Genomic DNA, 17,532 nt, shown 5'->3' on the forward strand with positions numbered 1-17,532 from the left:
TTGGTCTAGTGTGTACCCAACTTTAGGGGTCTACTTATGGCAGACGTGAGAAGCCCTATACCACAAAGTCACCATTGCGACAGGATGCAGATAACAGAAGAAAATAAAATCAACATTTTTAAGGATGGAAGTGCTCCAGGTTAATAAAGTTTAATGAGGTCACACATGACCAACTGTATTCAACGTTTCCATTTTTTTTAAAGTCTTCGTCATGTTATTCCTGACGAAGATTTTTTTAAATTGAAACTTTGAATACACTTGGTCATGCTTAAATAAGTGATACTTTTACAGACTAAGGAAGGTTTAGGCAACCTGTGGAACCGCAAGTCCCAGCATAATCTGACAGCCTTGGTCTCGAAGCGCCACAGCAGTTGGAGAGTGACAGGCCCAAAGTATCGGACGGAGGGCACACAGAAAGCTCTTCTGTCACGCGTCCATAAGCCTTTCCCTTATACCGTGCCTGACAGCGTTGGTGTTCGTTCCAGAACACGTCTGCGCGCCTATGATGTAAACAGTGATAACATATGTCTCCATTACAGCAGCGGACATGTCAGAATTCTCACATACACCAGGTCCCGCTTGCACGGTAGGTCCATCATGCTACATACGCCAGAGCTGACTGTGATCAATCATTGCCTGGCTGAGCATTGCCATGTGTCCCTAATGCAGTCATTCAAACAATCTCTATGAGCCAGAGTGAGGAGTTCAGAGGTTCTCTAGTAACTGACACAGACCAGGAGTCCAGCGTAGGACCAGCCTAAAACGCAGAACTCTCACTTATTTATCTAGAGCTTTTGGAAGCATTGAAAGCAACAAGCCGTATTTTGAAAAGGTTCTCCCTGGAGAATTCATATTTGTTACATAATAAGGTAACAGAGAGCATGAGATATCACAGATCTCTGCCCCTCCGTACACTGGAGCTCATTCAGACCCGCTCGCCAGATGCATTCGCTCGCTCCCAGCGTATGCAAATCCAGCGCACGCCCAGCAAGTCAGGCAATCGCACGGCAAGGCATAAGCACGCCCACTATGTCTTGGCGTGCGATCACTTTGTGTATGCAGACGCCCACCAGCCAGTCTTAAGACGTCGACTTACGCACGTCATCTCCTGGAAGTGCATGAAAACATTGGTACATAGAGCACCATCGGATGTGCTTGCAGCGCTTGAGGTTGACTATACCCTGCCGCAAGCACTGCGATCATTTCAGTGTGAAATACAACTAGGTGACGTGTACTATGAAGCTGACTGTTAATTAAGCACGCCTCTGAAATGGCGTTGAAACACTAAGGCATACCTGTGTTCGCACCTCCACACCCCACATTTCTAGTGGCCTGCCCGTTACCACCCACAAACGGCCTCTACTGTCAGTCATTCAACTGGGCTGTCTATGCGCAGCGAGCGAGTGCTTCCGGATCTTTCGCAGTGGTTCGCGCACGTGCATTGCGATGCATACGCATGCGCAGTTTGCAAAAAATCGGCCAGCTACGAGCGATCGCTTCCTAGCGAGCGTGTATGAATCAGCTCCACTGTACACAGCTGTAAAAGTCAAAGAAGCTTTTAGAAACATCACTTGCGTATTCCTCAAGATGTCAATACTTCAAAGTTAATGGCCTGAGGCTTGCTCTTATAAGGGAGGTGCAGGTTGCTTTTTGGAAAACTTTCATTTATTGTCTTGTACGTGCTCTTATGTAGCTTTCTAAATAATCGGCTTTGTATTTTATACCCTTCTGTACTTCTCAGGCATGCATAGGTATCATCCGGAAAAGTTGTTTATTTTCTTTGCTGAGTTTGATCAGACAGGACAGAGGGCCTGATTCAGAGCCGCTCGCTATTTGCGGTCGTTCGTTTTCTAAAAAGGGGTGGCTATTCAAATGAACCGTTCGCACTTTGCGGTCTGTTCACGCCTCTAAGTCTGAACGAGCGAGCAAAACTTGCGGTTGTAATTTTGAAAAATACGCCCCCTGGCCGCTCGCACCATATGTCATGTCCGCTATTTAATAGATTAATCGAGTACATCGACCAGCGTATGAACTGCTCGCTATTCTTGAGGTTGGGTTTTTCAACCGCTATTTTGTGAGCAGTTCAGAGTTAAAAATAACCAAGTGAAATGGTTAATGACGCTGCTGGATTAATTATGCACACCCATAAAACGCCCGTTTTGACCTTTAAGCACGCCTGCGTTCTGAATTTCACTCCCCGTTTTCAAGCACCTTTTCCTGTTACCACCCACATACGCCTCATTCTGTCACTCAAAGTAGCAGGCATTCGCTATATAGCGAACTAACAATTTTCAGCCGCACTGACTGGTTCGTGCATGCGTATTAAAATCCGTACGCATGCGCAGATGTGCGAACATCGGTCAGAACGAATGAGCGGCCTCTTACGAGCGGCTCTGAATGAGGGCCAGAGTTCTGCTGTGTTCTATGCAACTGTACCAAAGAGCAGCTAACGGCAACATAAATACATAATTCTGTCCAACTATAAATTTGTGTCATACAGGCAAAAAAAAAGAAGCTACAATCAAATGAAAGCAATATATTTAGCAAAATAAGAAGGGAAATATGTACAAGCCAATAAATAAAAGTACTTGTGTCTGCTAGTTACATTATGGTAATGAGAGAATCCGACTTTGTAAACTAATAAATCTGTGTGACAGCATACGCAAGCCTATCCCACCCACTATTACTATATCCGTAGCCGTAACCGTTACACCGGCCCCACGGAAAAAAACCACAGTCGCTGGCCATGAACGCTTCCTTCGTCTAGCTAGTCTGACATTGTGCAGACTGAAAACATCAGCCGCTGCATCCACCTGAGAATTGGCCCATAGGAATCGGTATGAATTATCAACGGCTGTATAGCCGCCGGTTCTCATACCGATGCCGGAAGGACAAAGATTTGCAATGCCAACTGGGGATCGTAAGTAACCTAACCCTCCCCTGTCTCCCCTCAAACCCTAATCCTTCTTTAGTGCTTTAGTGGTGCCCAACCCTAACCCCCCCGCTGGTGCCTAATCCCTCTTCCCGCACCCTAAACCTAACGGTCCTTTACCTAAACCAAACTTCCCCCTGGGGGTGCCTAACCCTTACCCCCCCTCTTTGTAGGCTAACTGCAACCCTCCCCGAGGGGGGGGTGCCTAACCCTAATTTCAATCCGGGGGTGCCTAATCCTAACCCCCCCATCCTCGGGCTAAGTAGTATACTTACCCAGCTCTTGACAATCGGGATGGTGTGGTTCGGGATGCCGACGCCGGTATTCTGATCTCCTTCAGGATGTCGGCGTCCGTATTATGGTGGGCATCAGGATTCCGGAGACGGTATAACTACATCCCGGGCCCATATCACATAGGGGGAGATGTACTAAGCTTTGGAGAGATATAAAGTACCAGCCAATCAGCTCCTGACTGTCACTTTACATGCTTGTTTAAAAATGACAGTTAGGAGCTGATTGGTTGGTATCTCCGTCCACTTTATCTCTCTCCAAGGCTTAGAACATCTACACTATAACCTTTCTAGCTATTTCACCAAATACTAGATTGGTCATGGCTATATCCAGATCAGATAACCCCTTTATATCATGTCATGTTAAGACTGTATGGAATGTTTACCAAGTTTTATGCACAAAACTTTCTTACAACCACATAATAAACAAACCAAAATATATGTAAAAAGATGAAGCTGAGGAAGAAGATGAAATCGCTATTTATGACCAGCACAGCACAGTAAATGGATGTTTTGTACTGAATGAAACCAGTATGTGGTAGGGCTTCCTGATGATTTATACAGTACACTGAGAGCAAAACCAAGAACATAATATAATACCCATCACAAGCAACATCAAACATGGCAAATTATCAACAAACAGCTGCTTTATATAGACATACTACACATACAGTAAATATACATTCCCAAAGCACACAGTAAAATTACAAACAGTATTCGTCTGACCTCAAATTACAACTTACAACAATTATCTGAAAGGGTCTATGGGGCCGATCAATAAAATAATATTTTTGGGATACTCCCAGAAAACACTAACATTGGGGGATAACCACAAATATTAAGGATGTCCCGAATCTATGAAAGAGGGACTGCAGCCGTTCCCTCGCTCTCTCGGCCATTTCCAACAGCAGCCTCCGAAGATTTCTATAGGGCTGCAAAGCTGTCAGATTTACCAAGATCTGGGATGTGAAGCATTCTGAATCTTGGAAAATCTGAAAGCTTTGCAGCTTGGCCCGGCAGGTTAACGCTATCTCCATAACGCTATCTCCATAACGCTATCTCCATGACGCTATCTCCATATGACGCTATCTCCATAACGCTATCTCCATAACGCTATCTCCATATGGCGCTATCTCCATAACGCTATCTCCATAACGCTATCTCCATATGACGCTATCTCCATAATGCTATCTCCATAACGCTATCTCCATATGGCGCTATCTCCATAACGCTATCTCCATAACGCTATCTCCATAACGCTATCTCCATATGACGCTATCTCCATAACGCTATCTCCATATGACGCTATCTCCATAATGCTATCTCCATAATGCTATCTCCATATGACGCTATCTCCATATGGCGCTATCAGGGCCAGCTCCAGGGCTAATAGCGCCCTGTGCCGACCGAGTGTTCTGAGCTCCTTATCGCATGAGGCGCAGCCACACCAAAATAGGGTATGTGGCCTAATTACCATAGACCACGCCTCCTTACGTGATGTTATCTGAGGGGCGTGCCCACATGGCACGCCTCCAAATAACGTCAGGCTGGGGGGGGAGCCTCACTAGCTGGGCTTCCCCCAGCCCTCTCATGGCACTGAATGGATGCCGCACACATGCGCGCAGCATCCATTCAGACGCCGTGGTCCCGGCACCGCCGCACAGCTGCGGCAGTGGGGGTCCCCAGCCCCCCGATTTGACCACCCACGGGCCACTTCAGCCCACGGATGGAACAGTACTGTCCCGCTGAAATCGGGATGCTGGGGAAGGGTGCGCCCTCTATGGGTGGCGCCCCTAGAACCGGCCCTGGGCGCTATCCTATCCTATGAGCTATTAAATCGCAAAACATTTTGGAGTGGGAGCCGGAGCTCCCGGGTGACACATGCAACAGCTGTGCAATGGCAGTGTGCGCCGGGGAGCCAAACCAGGAACGCTATCACACTGCTTCCAGCTCTTCGCCAGGACGGACTATTATCCGAGCCCGTCTCCTGGCTAAAGGATTTTAGTAAATTACAGTGAAGATATTCATCTTCACTTTGTGAATTTACGCGAAAAGTACTTTTACCATCCGCATTAAAAATGCGGATTGTGGTAAATATGCCCTTAAGACATACTTTCCAAATCCAGTCCTCGCACTAGCAGTGCATGTTTTCCGTATCTTCATATTTGAGAACACTTTTTTTTTAAGATACATTTTAAAAGATACAGAGGTGGTGCTAATTATTTCACTTGTGATTCTGGGCGGGATGTGCTAAGCATCGCATCCACGATGCGGTACACCCTGCCTGTCTTCGAGTACATACCGCGGTTGATTACTGCGGTATGTACCTAGAGTATAGCGAACAGAGCTGCCCTTTGCTATGGCTCGGGATAGAGGGACTTCCAGGTTTACCACCCTCAAGTCCCTCTGGCGTCCTTGTATGCATCCGCAGAAGGACTCAGGCTGCGGGGGGTGATGTGAGGGATCCGATCAGATCCCTCCCAAGGGGGAGCGTCCCGATAAGAAGCCCATAGGCTTCTATTGGATAACACCACCTGAAGATGGCGTTACCCATCCGATGCTTTGTACATATGGGGAATGCGGTGAAACCCCAGAATCCTGCATTTTCAGGGGTTTTACGTATTTCCCCCTTTAGTACATCCCGCCCTCTGTAAGGAGACCAGGAAAACATGCGCTGTGCAGTCCCAAGGACTGGACTCGAGAAGCACTGCTCTAAAGCACTGACGGGCAACTTCAGGGGTCCCATGGGTGTCCCTCCTAACCTTCAAATGGGCCACATATTACTTTAATCTTAGTAATAAGTTAAAACAAGACATATAATCACAGAAAGATTCCGATCTGTAATAACCATTCTGCAAGCACAAGTGTAAAGCTACACCTATACAATCATTGTCCCAATATCAGGTGACTGGGCCGCTGAATGTATAGGTGTGTATGCAGGACCGTTCCATGAGTGTTCGCTGATAAACTGGCAACGGGCGGGATCGGGAGGTCACAGATTATGTGCTATTTAATATTTATCAGCATTATTTAGCACCTTTATTCATTGCTATTCCTACATTTTTCTCCTAAAACAAGTCTTGTTCCAGCATCATTTATGTTTGACCAAGAGATGTCAGTAAGAGGACATCAGGACTTTCTTTATTTCATGCATTACTTTTGTGTACTCAAATATTTTAATGACATTAGTATTTGAGTGTATAAAATGTACAACAAATATACTAATGTACTGGCACCTCCGGGTCATAGTGCGGGACCCACCCAGGGGCAGAACTATGGGAGACAATGGAGTCGCCTGCCGCCGGGCGCCAGCACTGAAGGAGCACCTCCTCCATCACCCATAATATATTCATCCCACATAGGCCTGTAAATATGTACCCTGAGGGCACGTCACCGCTGCTCAATACATGGCACCTCTACCCGGCACCTGAGAAGCCACCATGACCACATACTAGTGGAAGGCTCTGAGCCAGACCATCAGCTGCTGCTTCCATCTACCTATATAGCCTGTCCCTGCTCATTGGGGTCTCTGCTCCTCAGCAGCTTCCTATGCCAGTGACACACGTCCGAAAAAGGGTGTTTTGGGGGGAATATCCTGCAAATTTACTTTAGTAAATAGGCCTAATATGGGGGGGAAAAGACCCCCCCCCCACATAATATGGGGGGGTGCTCTCCCACCCAAATATTCGAGGGTGGGGGGCACCAAATGATAACTTGCCTCCGGGCATCTGGGATGAACTTACGCCACTGGACCCACCACTACTGTAACCCACCCAGGGCCCCAGAACTCTCCAAAAATGTACAATGTTTAAAATATACTGTTCTACAACTCACATAATCTCGTTATTGCCGATACAATTTTTGCCACCTTCTTGATGCGCTGCTTCATACGATTCCCATTATAAAATGGGTAGATTCACACAAAACTAAGCGCATGACATCCTATACTGCATTGGCGCTGTAAGACCGCAAATAGCGCCTCTCCAACCAGACTGGACGCTTGTGGACCAAACCCATTGTAACAATATCCCAATTCCCAATACTCCCCTACTTACTCTACCCATTATCTCCTATACTCCCCTGCCAGAGCGGAAGCCTGGGGCTTAGCCCATACTGATGTCATTGAAGGACTTCATTACTCCAACACCCTATATTATCATTTGCGAATAGGCCTTAAGCCTTCGTGACAATAATATCCCAACTGGGGGCTGTATGAAATGTTGTTGACACCAGAATGTCGACAAGGTCTGAATATTGTCATAGAGTTTTTACAATATTTATGCCCTAACCCTAACCGCACTCTAACCACAGCCTAACCCGAACACTGACATGTACTGTCGACATTGTGACTGTTAACATTCACAATGTCGGCATAATAACCAGGATGACATTATATCTATGTCAATATTGTGAATGACAAAATTTTTACTGCCAACATTTCATCAATGTTGACATTCAGACCATGTCGACATTATGACTACATAAAGGGGTGTATTAAGAGAGGAGGGTGCCCGTATTCAATCTACGTCCGGGGGCAGCGCACCAAGCGCAGTAGAGTAGACTCTAGTGCTATGCTAGAAACTACTGCGCATGCGGATGGCGCGGCAGCCATTTTTCTGGTGATTTCCATATTGCGCCTGTACAAAACACTGGGAACATGGCAGCAGTTGCCATTTTTCAGCCAATTTGTACAGTGATGCTACCGTCATCGTGGGACTCTGGGGAGGCAAGTATTTAATAAATGGGTGCAGGGTGTGCGGTGTGGGGCCCCTAGACCCATGTGCACAGCACCCATTATAGATACGCCCCTGACTACATACCATCCCAACTACACCCCATCACATTACTGCATTACGTCTGTTACCGCCTGCCCTCTAGATTATAAACCTGCAGGCCAAGTCCATCCTAACAGCGCACTGAGGCTACAGAGCACCAGCTTTTCCAGTCCTTCCTGCATCAGTCTCTACGGATTATTAACTCCTTCAACATGTAACAATTTGTCCCAGCAGAATTGTAAAACGGATGCTCGGTGCTCTTTATGTTCCATGTCATCATCACAGCGGCCAAGAGAAGCAAAACAGTTTTGGCTCGTGTTGATCCCCAGGGTAGAAGTTCCAATAGATGATTTCACCTGACAGCTGAGAGGTGCCAGGGTTAGGAGGGGAGGGGCCAATTATTCCGGTAAGAATTTTTTTTTTTCGTTTTTATATACGTTTAGTTAGAAGCAGAAAGAAAAAACTTTTAGCCAAACAAAACGGCTCTTGTGTCTGAAATGTTCCTAAGACTTCACGTGGCTGGTATGGGAGCACAAACACTCCGCAGTGATTCTGTATGATCTAATTATCGCTCATTAATAGCTTTTACAGAAGCCAAATACTTCATAAAGCCAGACAGTCAGTAGCAGCTACCCGCCGGTGCTCACCTAGGGGGAAATGTGTCAGGCCTTGGAGAGAGATAAAGACCCGACCAATCAGCTCCTAGCTGTAATTTATCAGGGTATGCTAGAAAAATGAGCTAGGAACTTATTGGCTGGTACTTTGGGGTGTGTGTACTAAGCCTTGGAGAGAGATAAAGCGGACTGAGATAAAGTACCAACCAATTAGCTCCTGATACTGATCAGGCTGTGGGGACTATTTGGAGAAGCGAGTATACTATTATCATGCAGGATGTGCAGTTTGGGCCCCCCTGGACCCAGGGGCCGATGTGCACCACGCACCCTTCACCTACTATAGACACGACGCTGAGCAAAGGGGGGGGGGGGGAGGGACGGGACTGCGATATCGCAATTTGCGCCACCAGTTCCCTAGCACTTCTCACCTGGACTTCCCCAGCATCTCCCAGGTGGGAGTACAGACAAGTAGGTAACTGTGGATATACTTTTTTTTTTTAATTAAAAGCATTATATGCATCAAAATGCCTTATACAAAATAGGCACATTTTACAAACATTGTATCGAAGTGTAATAGACTTGAGAAATATCAAAGTATGGATATACTTTGTTAGAGGAACGTGTGAAAGACAGAGATTAATTAATGATGATCGCTCAAATAACACAAACATAGCGATATAGGGGTTGATTTGGATTAGGGAGCAAACAAAAAAAAAAAGCACGTAAGTTTGTACCTTGAAAAACCTAAACTGCAGGTGGGGCTGATGTAAGAAGTGCAGAGAGATATAGATGTGGGGGAGTGTCTCCAAACTCAGATCTAAATTATGCTGGGTACACACTGACAGATACATTGGGTGATCAATTCATCGGCCAATATATCTGCTGCATGTCGGCCAGTGTGTACCCGCGATATGTCGGGGAACGTCGTCATTGACCGACATATCGCATTGGCTGTGCTGCACAGTCGATGAACAGATATGTCTGCACACACAGCAGCAGCCGCGAGGAGGGGGTGGCTGCCGGGACATTCCCCCTGGCCGCTGGGACCCACAGCCAGACACAGATAATGGCTGTTCAGTGTGTATGAACGACCATCATCTGCAGATATCTGTATAGTGTGTACCCACCATTACAGTGTAAAAATAAAGCTGCCCAGCACACATGGGCTACATGCAAAAGCAGCCAGTATTTACCTCACATGCAAAAACAATAAATGTATTTGCCCCCCTTGCAGTGCAACATGGAGCAAAGTTACTTTTATTTATTGTTGTTTCACTTTGTTTGCAACTGAGAATCAAGAGTTAAAAAAAAAAAAGGAAAAAACTGGGCAACCAAATGTTTCAAAGATGGATTCTCCTATTCCGGAGAGATCCTTCTAAATTTAAGATCTCATGTGTGCGACGTAGAGTGATTATTGCAAGATCTACAGTAGTTTAATATGATTATTCGTTTGTGGTGACATCATGACGCGGTTGCATTTCCATGGACAGGGTTGCTCAGATCTCTATTGAAGCAGTAACAGGAACAGTGATACATATTATATAAAAACAGAAAACTAACATCAATAATAATATTGCTGCAACTCTGTACTTTGATTCTATTACTAGAAAACAGGTTTTGCTTTGGTATATTTGTGTGTATAAATACACTGATAGAGGAAAGATGTCTGCAACTTATTGTTCTTCTCTAAACACACCTATAAAAGCTAAAATATTAACAATATCAACACTGACAGATTGTTATTACAGGTTGTACCAGGAACCTCATTGTCTGCATGTTTACATGACATAACATGGGAGCTGGCATCCTGCTCCTTCTGCAAAGATAATAAACCATCTATAAACGCCAATAATATAATGCCCACAGTGATCGGTTTCATTTTGTTTGCTTTTTATTTTATTTATTCATTCACAGCCTGTTTATTGTGGTTTACACACATTACTTTTGTTGATACTTTTTAATGTATCATATTGTATTTAGTCACAAACTTTGTGTGTTTTCAAAACAGATTCATATACACAGTTTAGCCATAGTGTGGGTGCTATTACTTATCCTAAATTGGGAACAAAGCAAACAAGTGCAAGTAAATAGCAGTGTAAAAATAAAGCTGTCCAGAATTTGAAGGCTACATGCAACAGCAGCCAGTATGTACCCTGCATGCAACAGTAGCCAGTATGTACCCTGCATGCAACAGCAGCCAGTATATACCCTGCATGCAACAGCAGCCAGTATTTACCCTGCATACAACAGCAGCCAGTATGTACCCTGCATACAACAGCAGCCAGTATGTACCCTGCATGCAACAGCAGCCAGTATGTACCCTGCATGCAACAGCAGCCAGTATGTACCCTGCATACAACAGCAGCCAGTATGTATCCTGCATGCAACAGCAGCCAGTATGTACCCTGCATGCAACAGCCAGTATATACCCTGTTCTCTCCTGGTGTAACCCAGGCACATATACTACTGTTCTCTCCTGGTGTAACCCAGGCACATATACTACTGTTCTCTCCTGGTGTAACCCAGGCACATATACTACTGTTCTCTCCTGGTGTAACCCAGGTACATACACTACTGTTCTCTCCTGGTGTAACCCAGGCGCATATACTACTGTTCTCTCCTGGTGTAACCCAGGCGCATACACTACTGTTCTCTCCTGGTGTAACCCAGGCTCATATACTACTGTTCTCTCCTGGTGTAACCCAGGCACAGGCACATACACTACTGTTCTCTCCTGGTGTAACCCAGGCTCATATACTACTGTTCTCTCCTGGTGTAACCCAGGCACATATACTACTGCTCTCTCCTGGTGTAACCCAGGCACGTATACTACTGTTCTCTCCTGGTGTAACCCAGGCACATATACTACTGTTCTCTCCTGGTGTAACTCAGGCACATACACTACTGTTCTCTCCTGGTGTAACCCAGGCACATACACTACTGTTCTCTCCTGGTGTAACCCAGGCACATACACTACTGTTCTCTCCTGATGTAACCCAGACACATACACTACTGTTCTCTCCTGGTGTATCCCAGGCGCATATACTACTGTTCTCTCCTGGTGTAACCCAGGCACATACACTACTGTTCTCTCCTGGTGTAACCCAGGCGCATATACTACTGTTCTCTCCTGGTGTAACCCAGGCGCATATACTACTGTTCTCTCCTGGTGTAACCCAGGCACATATACTACTGCTCTCTCCTGGTGTAACCCAGGCACATATACTACTGTTCTCTCCTGGTGTAACCCAGACACATATACTACTGTTCTCTCCTGGTGTAACCCAGACACATATACTACTGTTCTCTCCTGGTGTAACCCAGACACATATACTACTGTTCTCTCCTGGTGTAACCTAGGCACATACACTACTGCTCTCTCCTGGTGTAACCCAGGCACATATACTACTGTTCTCTCCTGGTGTAACCCAGGCACATATACTACTGTTCTCTCCTGGTGTAACCCAGGTACATATACTACTGTTCTCTCCCGGTGTAACCCAGGCACATATACTACTGTTCTCTCCTGGTGTAACCCAGGCACATACATTACTGTTCTCTCCTGGTGTAACCCAGGCACATATACTACTGTTCTCTCCTGGTGTAACCCAGGCACATATACTACTGTTCTCTCCTGGTGTAACCTAGGCACATATACTACTGTTCTCTCCTGGTGTATCCCAGGCACATATACTACTGTTCTCTCCTGGTGGAACCCAGGCACATACACTACTGTTCTCTCCTGGTGTAACCCAGGTACATATACTACTGTTCTCTCCTGGTGTAACCCAGGTACATATACTACTGTTCTCTCCTGGTGTAACCCAGGCACATATACTACTGTTCTCTCCTGGTGTAACCCAGGCACATATGCTACTGTTCTCTCCTGGTGTAACCCAGGCACATATACTACTGTTCTCTCCTGGTGTATCCCAGGCACATATACTACTGTTCTCTCCTGGTGGAACCCAGGCACATACACTACTGTTCTCTCCTGGTGTAACCCAGGTACATATACTACTGTTCTCTCCTGGTGTAACCCAGGTACATATACTACTGTTCTCTCCTGGTGTAACCCAGGCACATATACTACTGTTCTCTCCTGGTGTAACCCAGGCACATATGCTACTGTTCTCTCCTGGTGTAACCCAGGCGCATATACTACTGTTCTCTCCTGGTGTAACCTAGGCACATATACTACTGTTCTCTCCTGGTGTATCCCAGGCACATATACTACTGTTCTCTCCTGGTGGAACCCAGGCACATACACTACTGTTCTCTCCTGGTGTAACCCAGGTACATATACTACTGTTCTCTCCTGGTGTAACCCAGGTACATATACTACTGTTCTCTCCTGGTGTAACCCAGGCACATATACTACTGTTCTCTCCTGGTGTAACCCAGGCACATATGCTACTGTTCTCTCCTGGTGTAACCCAGGCACATATACTACTGTTCTCTCCTGGTGTATCCCAGGCACATATACTACTGTTCTCTCCTGGTGGAACCCAGGCACATACACTACTGTTCTCTCCTGGTGTAACCCAGGTACATATACTACTGTTCTCTCCTGGTGTAACCCAGGTACATATACTACTGTTCTCTCCTGGTGTAACCCAGGCACATATACTACTGTTCTCTCCTGGTGTAACCCAGGCACATATGCTACTGTTCTCTCCTGGTGTAACCCAGGCGCATATACTACTGTTCTCTCCTGGTGTAACCCAGGCACATACACTACAATTCTCTCATGGTGTAACCCAGGCTCATATACTGCTTTTCCTGCCAAGCGTAACCAAGGCGCATACTGTATTACACCACTCTTTTCTCCAGGAGTAAAGCAGGTATCGTATTAAAGATTTGTACAGTGGGTGTCCATTACAGGAAACTGGTCCTCTTTTATTTGTACACAGCCAATTTCTATTACTACATATTCATACTTAGCTGATTGTTATGTATAGGCAGAACTTCTTCTTACTGGGGTCAATCCCATTAGCCGCAATATATTTGGGGTGCGATTTAGCGCCCATAGGGTTGCGAGCGAAAATTAGTGCATTTGGGCTGGGAGCGGGCCGCATAGGGTACACAATACACAGCTGTTTGGATTGACTCATTTGATAATTATTTTTGCTAATTGATTAGTACAGGTAATTGGTTGTCACAGAGTATTATATTGTGGGCATTTAACACGTATTTTGCTCATATTTTATTGTTCTATCCTGCACTTAGGTGCTACTGTTTTTAATGGCCAATAAATTGCATTATCCATTCCTCATGGAAATAGCGTTGTTTCCAGCTTTTCTTTTTATATCGCGGAGTCCAGCACAGTGACTAAAAAGCTATAACATTAGTGAGTGCCAGCACGCTGCTTGTCCTGCCAAGAAAATACACCATCCAGAGACTCCAATGACATAAAGGCCCCAGCGGTCAAAGTCCTACCTAGGGGTCTATTCATTATGTTAATTATCGAGGTCTGATAATTAACATACTAACTCGCCACGAGCGCCAGAGCAATTCATCATTGCTCCAGCGCGGAGACATCTGATCTGACAATCAGCTGTCTCCCCGAAGCGCAGGTCATGCATGCGCAAAAGAGCCCAGACGTCCTGCAGAAGGAGCCAGACAGGGGCAGAGGAATCCGAAAGGGTCCTCTTTGCAACCCGAGACTCCTTCCTATTGGGTAGGAGCGGGTTGTGGGAGCAAACACCATCTGAAGATGGTGAATGCTCCCACAGTCAAGCTCTGAAAATATTGTCATTTTGAAGCTTGATGAATTCTGTCCCCATTCCGGGAGATAAAGGTAAGTAGGAGATATCTGTGATACTAGTGTATGGGGACAGCGGCCATTCCGCCAGAGGAAGGTAAGTAGGAGATATCTGTGATACTAGTGTATGGGGACAGCGGGCCATTCCGGGAGAGGAAGGTAAGCAGGAGGTATCTGTGATACTAGGGTATGGGGACAGCAGCCATTCCGGGAGATAAAGGTAAGCAGGAGATAGCTGTGATATTAGTGTATGGGGACAGTGGCCATTCCCGGGAGAGAAAGGTAAGCAGGAGATATCTGTGATACTAGTGTATGGGGACAGCGGCCATTCCGGGAGATAAAGGTAAGCAGGAGATATCTGTGATACTAGTGTATGGGGACAGCGGCCATTCCGGGATATAAAGGTAAGCAGGAGATATCTGTGATACTAGTGTATGGGGACAGCGGCCATTCCGGGAGAGGAAGGTAAGCAGGAGATATCTGTGATACTAGTGTATGAGGACAGCGGCCATTCCGGGAGAGGAAGGTAAGCAGGAGATATCTGTGATATTAGTGTATGGGGACAGCGGCCATTCCGGGAGATAAAGGTAAGCAGGAGATATCTGTGATACTAGTGTATGGGGACAGCGGCCATTCCGCCAGAGGAAGGTAAGCAGGAGATATCTGTGATACTAGTGTATGAGGACAGCGGCCATTCCGGGAGAGGAAGGTAAGCAGGAGATATCTGTGATATTAGTGTATGGGGACATTGGGCCATTCCGGGAGATAAAGGTAAGCAGGATATATCTGTGATACTAGTGTATGGGGACATTGGGCCATTCCGGGAGAGAAAGGTAAGCAGGAGATATCTGTGATACAAGTGTATGGGGACAGCGGCCATTCCGGGAGATAAAGGTAAGCAGGAGATATCTGTGATACAAGTGTATGGGGACAGCGGCCATTCCGGGAGATAAAGGTAAGCAGGAGATATCTGTGATAGTAGTGTATGAGGACAGAGGGCCATTCCGGGAGAGGAAGGTAAGCAGGAGATATCTGTGATACTAGTGTATAGGGACAGTGGGCCATTCCGGGAAAGGAAGGTAAGTAGGAGATATCTGTGATACTAGTGTATGAGGACAGCGGCCATTCCGGGAGATAAAGGTAAGTAGGAGATATCTGTGATACTAGTGTATGAGGACAGTGGGCCATTCCGGGAGAGAAAGGTAAGCAGGATATATCTGTGACACTAGTGTATGGGGACAGCGGGCCATTCCGGGAGAGGAAGGTAAGCAGGAGATATCTGTGATACTAGTGTATGGGGACAGCGGGCCATTCCGGGAGATAAAGGTAAGCAGGAGATATCTGTGATACTAGTGTATGAGGACAGTGGGCCATTCCGGGAGAGGAAGGTAAGCAGGAGATATCTGTGATACTAGTGTTGGGGACAGCGGGCCATTCCGGGAGAGAAAGGTAAGCAGGAGATATCTGTGATACTAGTGTTGGGGACAGCGGGCCATTCCGGGAGAGAAAGGTAAGCAGGAGATATCTGTGATACTAGTGTTGGGGACAGCGGGCCATTCCGGGAGAGAAAGGTAAGCAGGAGATATCTGTGATACTAGTGTATGAGGACAGAGGGCCATTCCGGGAGAGGAAGGTAAGCAGGAGATATCTGTGATACTAGTGTATGAGGACAGCGGGCCATTCCGGGAGATAAAGGTAAGCAGGAGATATCTGTGATACTAGTGTATGAGGACAGTGGGCCATTCCGGGAGAGGAAGGTAAGCAGGAGATATCTGTGATACTAGTGTATGGGGACAGCGGCCATTCCGGGAGAGAAAGGTAAGCAGGAGATATCTGTGATACTAGTGTATAAGGACAGCGGGCCATTCCAGGAGAGGAAGGTAAGCAGGAGATATCTGTGATACTAGTGTATAGGGACAGCGGGCCATTCCGGGAGAGGAAGGTAAGCAGGAGATTTCTGTGATACTAGTGTATGGGGACAGCGGCCATTCCGGGAGAGGAAGGTAAGCAGGAGATATCTGTGATACTAGTGTATGGGGATAGTGGGCCATTCCGGGAGAGAAATGTAAGCAGGAGATATATGTGATACTAGTGTATGGGGACAGCGGGCCATTCCGGGAGAGGAAGGTAAGCAGGAGATATCTGTGATACTAGTGTATTGGGACAGCGAGCCATTCCGCCAGAGGGAGGTAAGCAGGAGATATCTGTGATACTAGTGTATGGGGACAGCGGGCTATTCTGGGAGAGGAAGGTAAGCAGGAGATATCTGTGATACTAGTGTATGGGGACAGCGGGCCATTCCGCCAGAGGAAGGTAAGCAGGAGATATATGTGATACTAGTGTATGGGGACAGCGGGCCATTCCGCCAGAGGAAGGTAAGCAGGAGATATATGTGATACTAGTGTATGGGGACAGCGGGCCATTCCGCCAGAGGGAGGTAAGCAGGAGATATCTGTGATACTAGTGTATGGGGACAGCGCGCCATTCTGGCAGAGAAAGGTAAGCAGGAGATATCTCTGATACTAGTGTATGGGGACAGTGGCCATTCCGGGAGAGAGGTAAGCAGGAGATATCTGTGATACTAGTGTATAGGGACAGCGGGCTATTCTGGGAGAGGAAGATAAGCAGGAGATATCTCTTATTCTAGTGTATGGGGGACAGCGGGCCATTCCGGGAGAGGAAGGTAAGCAGGAGATATCTGTGATACTAGTGTAAGGGGACAGCGGGCCATTCCGGGAGAGAGAGGTAAGCAGGAGATATCTGTGATATCTCCTGGTTTACCTTCTTGATGAATGGCCCGATAACTTAATTTCTACAATTGCAGGTGAAAATTTTAATTTCCACCTGCTTTTGTAGAAATTAAGTGATGAATAGACCACCTAGTACCTTTTGACTCAGTGAAACAATTCTCTGGCATAGGAGTACCACTGTTGTAATAATTTTCAATTCAACATTGAAAACAAGCAATATAATACGGGTCTATCAGTGCCGAAACTAGGATTTTTGTCACCCCGGGCAAGACAGTAATTTAGTGCCCCCTCCCCCCAAAAAACAAAGAGGGTGCTCATGATAAGGGTGTGCGGTTTAGGTTACACAGTGATGCCCCTTAATCATTATGCCACAATAAGTACTGCCCCTTACAACACATTGTACCATA

General features: G+C 46.3%; 1 protein-coding gene across 3 annotated transcripts in view; it reads right to left on the reverse strand.

The window, feature by feature from the left end:
* Nucleotides 1-17,532, reverse strand: part of CLMN (calmin) — a 222,509-nt gene that overhangs the window by 65,228 nt on the left and 139,749 nt on the right. The gene's annotated exons all lie outside the window — the stretch shown is intronic.

Source organism: Taudactylus pleione, unplaced genomic scaffold (assembly GCF_031769625.1).
Source record: "Taudactylus pleione unplaced genomic scaffold, aTauple2 ptg001661l, whole genome shotgun sequence".
Taxonomy (NCBI): Eukaryota; Metazoa; Chordata; class Amphibia; order Anura; family Myobatrachidae; genus Taudactylus; species Taudactylus pleione.